The sequence below is a fragment of the Brassica oleracea genome, chromosome C9 (assembly GCF_000695525.1).
Source record: "Brassica oleracea var. oleracea cultivar TO1000 chromosome C9, BOL, whole genome shotgun sequence".
In the NCBI taxonomy this organism is placed as follows: Eukaryota; Viridiplantae; Streptophyta; class Magnoliopsida; order Brassicales; family Brassicaceae; genus Brassica; species Brassica oleracea.
The window spans coordinates 2,003,895-2,012,001 of record NC_027756.1 but is presented as its reverse complement, the minus strand read 5'-3'; the positions used below and the strand labels follow the sequence as shown (position 1 = coordinate 2,012,001).

Here is an 8,107-nt window from a genome sequence, read left to right as displayed (position 1 = left end):
CCGTTACTGTGTCTCCTCTCCTATCAATCAATTATGCTCTTTAATCCCCTTTTAATTGTTTCGTCCTACCCATCCTCTCTTTCTACTCATAAATAAATTGCTAAATTGCTTGGTCAAAACAAACTTCCAAGCAAAGCCGAACTCTTAGCTAAACGTCTTCTGACTTTTCAATTTCTAAGATTGAAAAACCTTTACCAGTAAATAAATCCTCCACTAAATAAAAAATATCATCCAAACCCTTTGTTGAATGAATCTACAACCCAAAAGATTAAAATATATGCTTTGTTGACTCAAATATCTCGAGCTCTGTTTTGTTTTGTTTGTGGTCTTTGATTCTGATAGTGATTTTTCGTGTGCAGAACAATGTTTTCTCTGCGTCATCATCACATACCTGAGTATGATCGGAGAAGAAGTATCCTGATCCAGTTCTCGAAGAGCCAATCTTAGCTTTTGATCCATTCTCAGCTGCTTTAACGATGATCTCTTGTGGTGAAGACTCTTCGCAAGGGCTCTCTGAACTTCATGATCTCAGTCTCGGGTTATTGCAGAGTGGTGAACATCTTCTTGACAATGTATTTTATGAATGTGAGCAAGATCTCATGATGAAATCAAGTATGGAGCTATTTCTGTTGTTTTAAACATCAAGAACATCACTGCCGTGACAATGGCAGCAATCGGTAGAATGGCATATGATCGGGGTAGTTGATCTCTTTTGATTGGTCACAGGCACAACGGTTGTTGTGATTCAGAATTTCCCTTATTTTTCTCAGTTGGATTTTGGTTTTGATTATGGGATGCCACGAGCCTTTAAAAGGCGACATATAGGTTTGAAAAACATATAACATTTGCACAATTCTGTAAACATTCGTATGTTGAGCCATCAACAATATGAAACAAAACTTCCTGCTTTGTTGAAATGAATACGAATTATTGATTCGAGTATACCTTTTGATAAGCAGAAACTCGGGACTGGTCATTTTCAATCTCCATTGTATAGGTTTATTGTAAGCTGTAAGCTGTACTTCAGAGGATCAGTACGAAAGGTAGGTTTCTCGAAATTCAAACACTCCGAAAATCTAAAAAAATATTCTCTAACAGTCGATATTGTGAAAATGCTTCCCGTTTACATTTAGTTTCCCTGTGTAACTGAACTATTTGATGGCTTCCTTTTTTTTTGATACTTTGAAGTTGAGGAAAAATGGACTCTACCAAGCACTGACATGTCACAATTCAAAATCATGCACTGAGTCACTGACTCAAGTGGTCATATGACAATATAGAGTTAGCTTTGCCAACATGGGTAAACATGAATTATAAATGTTTGCAGCTTTTTGTATGGAACCAGCTGTGAACACACTGCAATGGTTACAGTCATTGCTTGCTCTCCTCATGTTAACAGGCTTCTTGCTTTTTGTGGTGGGACTCCTTATATATGCATACATATTTGGAATACTACGACAAATACTCATTTAATTTCCTGGGATATTTTAATCAGGTATATTTCTTATTATGTTTTTCCATGATTTTACGTTGGCATAACCAAATGTTATAACCGTCTTTGTCGTTGCATATGACAGGTACGCAATCTAGCTTGGTCTAAGAACGTCTACGAGCTGGTTAGCACGCACAAATGCTACTGAAACCAAATCGTAGCCTGGAAACAGCTAACCATCTCCAAAGTAATAAATCTCTCTCATCTTTTCCTCTGTATATTACTCCATCATTAAGTATATGCGGCTAATTAAACCTGTCTCTTTTTTGGGAGTTCATATTGCAACTTGATATGTGGTGTTTTTAATACCATTATATGTGTGCTTTGAGCTAATTCTCAGTCTTAATTCGTGTTTAATTGATATCATTCCAGGTTTGGAGCAGGTGAAAGAGCAAAGAAGAGAGATTCAGGAAGTCAGATGTCATTTTAAAGGATTCTATGCGGAACAGCCATCTAGAACAACCCGAAGGTTGTTCCCGAAGAGAACAAGCGTTTGACTGTTCCCGATCATTAAGGGAACTTCCTATTCCGGAAGTTTGCCCTAGATTCCACTCTCTCCTATCTCTTTACCACCAGCGCCTCCATATAAAAAGGCCTATGCTATTATTTCTTTTTGTTACGCTAGTTTTGCAAGAGACCTAGAACTATTTTCTTGGATTAAGCAACTTGTAAGGGAGAAGGTTTCATCCTCACGAGAAGATCATCATGAACCCTTGTCTTTCTACTTTATTTTATATGCAGTATTATTCAGAAACCATGTCTGTGTCATCCTGCTTTATGATTGAGTAGTAGGCTAAGCTTGCTTAGGGTTGTAGGGTGTTAGCCGCATGAACTGAACACAAATAAGTGATCTTAACTATTCTTCATTCATATTGTTCTTAGTGCTTACATTGAATTGATCACTTAATGTTCGATTTCTGATTTAATCACCTAGCTAACCGCTTAGGAGATAAATTGACATATATTGAATGAGCTTTGTATCCCTAATCAGCGAGAGTAGGTATTAGGGTATTAAGTGAACTAATCGGATCTTGTCTCTAAGGCTTGTTATCGCGTCTTGTTCCAAGTGAGAACTTAGGATTCAAGACCGATCTGCAAAGGGAGCAAGACCACGATAGTGGATTGTTCTAGCCGAGTGATCTTGGTTCTAGACTGCACCTCATTGCACTTGAATAGTTGTTCAGATTTGCATTGACACCCGATTAATAACCCTAAGCCGGCTTCATTTAAATTGAATTTGAACCATCCATGTATTCTAGTTACTTGCGTCACAATTAATTCTCAAAACCCCACTTGTTTCTCAGCTTATTATTGAACTCATAAGAGTAAAGAGTAAACTGGTCCTCTGGATTGAATCTCAAATATTACAATTACCACTGTTAACTTGACAGTAGCAAGAATTCATTTTTAGTGTATCAGTAGCCTAGCGACAATCTATTGGGGCTTGGTGTATATCCATATCAGTCATGGGTTCGATTCCTTCTCCGAACTAAATTATCATTACTTGGCATGTGTGGACTTGGGCTCTGTCCAAGCGGTTAATATGGAGGATCGTAACACATGATTAGTCAATTCTTAGAATTTGTCAGAAGATATTCCAAACTCGGATCATACAATGTGGTAGTCAATCCATTCTATAGCACTAAGTGTGATCTTTCCGGGACCGATCGGATCATCCGATAGGATAAATAAAAAAAATGATAAGAAAATATAACAATAATTCTATTGTGGATATAAAATAGACAATATAATGTTTTATTTATACGTATATAAAACGTATATACATACAAATTATTAAATTTGTGCTTTTAAAACGAACATGCATTTACATAGAATTTTTTAAAATTTATTATCTTACCGATTTAAATCATATTTTGAACTTACCCAACTTAAAACTGAATAAATTTATTAGTTTATGGTGTTTATTAATTGATCAATAGATTTTCTACCGTATATAAAAATAAAACTTCTAATAATTCATTCTTTTCAATGATTTTTTTGTTATTGTCATTAGTGAACAGATATATAATTTATTATATGATTAATAACATAATTTTATATTAACAATTTTTATATTTATTTATCAGATACATGTTAGATTAAATAATTGATTAATTAATATAAGAAAAAAATTAGTCAAATAACAAAAATGTAATTTTAAAAATAAAGAGAAATTCATATAAAATTAAATAATATATATACTGATAAATATTTGTATAATGATTATATTCGTATGTGCGGTTAAAACACCTAGTTATCTTATAATTGTGCTAGTTTTTATAGTTAAAATTTAACTAAATAATTAACTTGCTACAAAAGAATATTAATATTATTATACATGGCTAGATATTTTCATTTCTTGCGCTCTTACGAATGTGTACTACGACTTTTTTGTTTACATCATACTACGACTTTATATGGCTACTCATATAGTTCTATATATAATCTACAGATTCCATACATATTCCTTACACTAAGAAATTAAAAAGACAGTACTAAATATTCAACTAAGACTTTTATTAGCTATGAGATAATATACTATTAGATAGGAATGTGAACTCGAAACCCTTTAACATCTATTTAGATTGGAACTGAATGTCAAATTTTGGAACATAATGACACGGAACCACGAAACCAAACCAGTTATTTTTTAAGAGAAATTGTTTTGAAATACACCGAGTTAATGTTTGAAATCTACTTTGCAGTTTCAAAAAAAAAAAAAAAAAAAAGAATGAACTACCAGAGATATATGTCAATTAGACCCAAGAACTCTATAAGAAGGCTTAATTCTTTTTAGATTATGATTTTTGTAGGCTTTCGAATCTGTAAGAAGGATTTCTCAAGCACATTAAACCCAATTGCAACGCACTTAGATATAAACAGCAAGAATTTTAATGGCATGCATTTGTATATCTGAAGTAAGAATGTTTGAATTTTCTACTCTAAAGATAGATATCGTATCAATAAGTTGTATTTTTTTTTGCCAACTGATTTTGATTGATGAAACAGAGGACCCATACATGGGTGAAAAACTAATTTCTTAACATAATCATTAGGCCTCGACATTTCGGATATCGGTTCGGTTCGGTTCGGGTATTTCGGGTTTCGGGTAGTTTGGATAGGGGCTAGAGAATCCATTTAGTACTTGACCTATTTTCGGTTCGGTTCGGTTCGGATAGTTTCGGGTTCGGTTCGGTTCGGATAGTAAATGTAAGAACCGGAAAATATCCGAAAAAAGTTCGGTTCTCATTTGGATCCGGTTCGGGTTCGGATAGTTCGGGTAGTTCGGATAATTTGGATAAAATATCGGTTATTTAAGGTAAAATATCAAATAATTAGGATGATTTAGATAAAAAAATTTGGACATTTCGGATTACTTTGGATATTTTGGATAAAACTATCGAGATAGTTTTAGATACTTTCGGATACTTTCGGGTAGTTTGGATACTTTATAATAATTTAGTTATCCTCAACTATTTTCAGATACTTTTCATAGAATTTTAAATTAAAAATATATATTTAGCTATGTTATATGTATATATAATTAATATTTTTATATATTCGGGTACCCGTTCGGGGTTCAGTTATTTCGGATATAAATATAGGAACCGTTCGGGTATTTGAGGGTATTGGTCCGGTTCTGATTTCGGGTATTTCGATTCGGTTCTTCAGTTCCGGTTATTTTGTCCATACCTAATAATCGTAGCCCACAGCGGAAAAAGCTCAAACCCAAACAAAGGATGCCATACAAAAACTATTCCGAACACTAGATTAATCTTTACTCTTGCATCCAGCCTCGAGAACAATCCTTGAAAAGGAAAATAGAGATAAGACTTCTAAGCTTTGACGAACCAGAAAACTTGCCGCGAACTGCACAAGAGGAAACAGTGATGCCATGGTCTTCAACAACGACACAAGACTAAGAAAACCTGAACCTTTCAGTTCACAAAACCAAACCAGAACTCACAAGCCTAACACCAAACCCCAACAGAGAAGCAAACAAACAAACGCCTGGAAATAAAGCTCCCTTCTCAACTGAACCTTCGTCGGATAATCAACAGCCTCAACCTCTTTATAAAGCTTCCATCAACCGCATGCCCATCAAGGACAAGAGAGACACCAGACAATCCGGAAAAGACACTTATTCAAAGGCCAGGAGAAGGATTCCAAAACACGGAGATAGCAGCGAAACAAACCTGAATCTTCTCAAAGGTGTTAGACCTCTTTTGCATACCACACACCCTCACACCAACCACACACAAACGCACCATCAACACTCACCGTTTACACCATTGCTGAAGTCAAAACCAGAAAGCCAAACACTAAAGTCCAACAAGAATATCTCAGATTAACAACCTCACACACCAACTGAAGAGACTAAGGAGACACGGTGAACCACCAAAAGGGATGACAAATGAAGGCAATTTAGATCAAAATCTAAGAGAGAGGGACAAAAAGGAGAACCCACCATCCACCGCATGCCCATCTAACCCCCTCCCCCCCGAAACCACCAAGGCGATGCAGCAAAACAACCGCTACACCAGATCGGAGAGACTGACCACCATTCCTTAGACTAAGACCGAACCGCAAGAGAGATCTTCTCTGGAAACCTGACAAGCCGACTTCACCACGCTCGCTCACGCGCTGGCCGTGCACCGAACCCAAACCCAGATCTACTTTTTCTCTTTTCTTATCCCAACAATTCAGGTCTAGCGTTCTTGCTCCAATAAGTTGTATTCTCTTTTAGAAATTATAAAATGTAGTTTCATCCACCATGCATATGGCATTGAGGTGAGAAAAGCTTTTGCTTCCAAAGATGTGTTGATACCTTAAGAATTCATGCTGATCACAAAAATAGAGTGACACTATCTTCATCTTTTGTCCAGCATTTACTAGTTCATTTGTGGACAATGCCAATGTATCGAAAGAGAAATGTATCTTCAAACTATTCTTCCACTTCCACAGGACCGTGGTATCCAATTGGATTAGTGCACGGATTTCTCCTGCAATCTAGATGATTTCTAGACTTCCAAATTCCCAAAATAATTCAAAGTAGGAACAGTTTAGGATACTCTTGAAATTACGCCAAAGGCACACATTTTTACTGCCAAAGAACTTTATACAAACGCCGTAGAACTAATGATATTGGACATGAGAAAAAAGTATAAGATATTGTTTCTGCTAGGCCTGGGCAAAATAACCGGAAACGAAAAACCGAACCGAAATATCCGAAACCGGAACCGGACCAATACCCCCAAATACCCGAACGGTTCCTATATTTTTATATCTGAAATAATTGAACCGAACCGGAACCGAACCGAGAACCGAACGGTACCCAAATATATAAAAATATTAATTATATATACATATAGCATTACTAAACATATATTTTTAATTCAAAATCTATATACTATACTAAAAGGAAGATATCCTGAATCCTAAAGCTATCCACGTAGGATTAATAAATCCACCAATCAGCACATTTCATTTCTCTACATCAGACAGGTTGGGCTTTCGGTTTGGACTTCGTTTGTTTTTTGCCAAATTACACAATCAGACACCAAAATGAGTGGGCCTGAGCTTGGGGTTCATTTGCTGTTTGCCCTAAACTTAACAACGCATGGTTCTTCTTCTGAGAAGACGAGATATGGTTGAGACTAGACGTAGCTCTTCAGCTTCCAAAAGTTTCTTGGCTTCTTCTTCATCCCCTGAACTGTCTTCTCATCTCCACTCCCTACCAAGCGATCTAAGGTCAAGATCCATACTGCTATTAAATCTGTATGTTAGTTCTTATCCGAGTCTGAGCTTCTTTTTTTTCTGGTTTCAAATATGACTTTTGATTTTTTATAACTTAGGCATCAGCAGCGGAACCGACGGGGTCTTCGTTTGCGAGCGAGGTTCGTGTTGAGAAATAAGGACCGGTTTCGGATCCTCTGATCCGTAAGCTATGGATACGGAGATGACTGTTTTAACTGATGTGCTTGTGATGGAGATCTCTCTTGAAGCCGACACAAACCCTAAAGCTGATGTCGTGCCGACACCTACAATAGCAGGTTTGGGTGTCTGTCTCACGATTTTGTCTGGTTAATTATGATTTCTAATGTTTTTGTGGATTTAGGGGAAGTGGTGACGGATGGTGAGAAGTCGAAGGCGGGGAAGAATCGAGCTAAGGATCCATGGGCGAAGCTACTTTCTGAGCACTCTCAAGTGGGTCAAGTTTCATCATTGATTGTTTTTTATTGGTTTGATCTAATAGTCTGCGAATTGCGCCTTTAGGATTTAGTTGTCTGCATGTCCGTTTCTTTTATATTTTTTCTGGCAAGACCCATAAGTATGTTGTTATGTATGTGTCTCTGTGACTTTTTGTGTCTGCAAGTTGCACATTGAGTGTTTAGTCATGTGCAGTTCGTGTAATATTTTTTTTTGTGAAGGTTTGGTCTTTCAATTCATGCCCAACGAGTTTAGTTCGCTTTATGTTCGGTTTTTTTATATTTTTCCGACAGAACTATGTTGTTATGTCTGATACCTTTCTACTTCTTGACTACAATACTTCTGTTTCTAACTGTCCCAATGATTTTTTTTATGTAATTTCAGAACCCACACCGTATCATGAGG

General features: G+C 36.3%; 1 long non-coding RNA gene across 3 annotated transcripts; it reads left to right on the top strand.

The window, feature by feature from the left end:
• Positions 1–2,152, top strand: LOC106316893. 3 transcript variants are annotated; one of them, XR_001264998.1, is made up of 6 exons: positions 1–197; positions 360–1,043; positions 1,189–1,300; positions 1,400–1,495; positions 1,578–1,679; positions 1,865–2,152. It is a non-coding gene; the product is annotated as an uncharacterized LOC106316893 (long non-coding RNA). The 3 variants fall into 3 exon arrangements; XR_001264999.1 differs by lacking the exon at positions 1–197 and having other exon boundaries at positions 215–825; positions 960–1,043; XR_001264997.1 differs by lacking the exon at positions 1–197 and having other exon boundaries at positions 215–1,043.
• Positions 2,153–8,107: the final 5,955 nt, after the last annotated feature.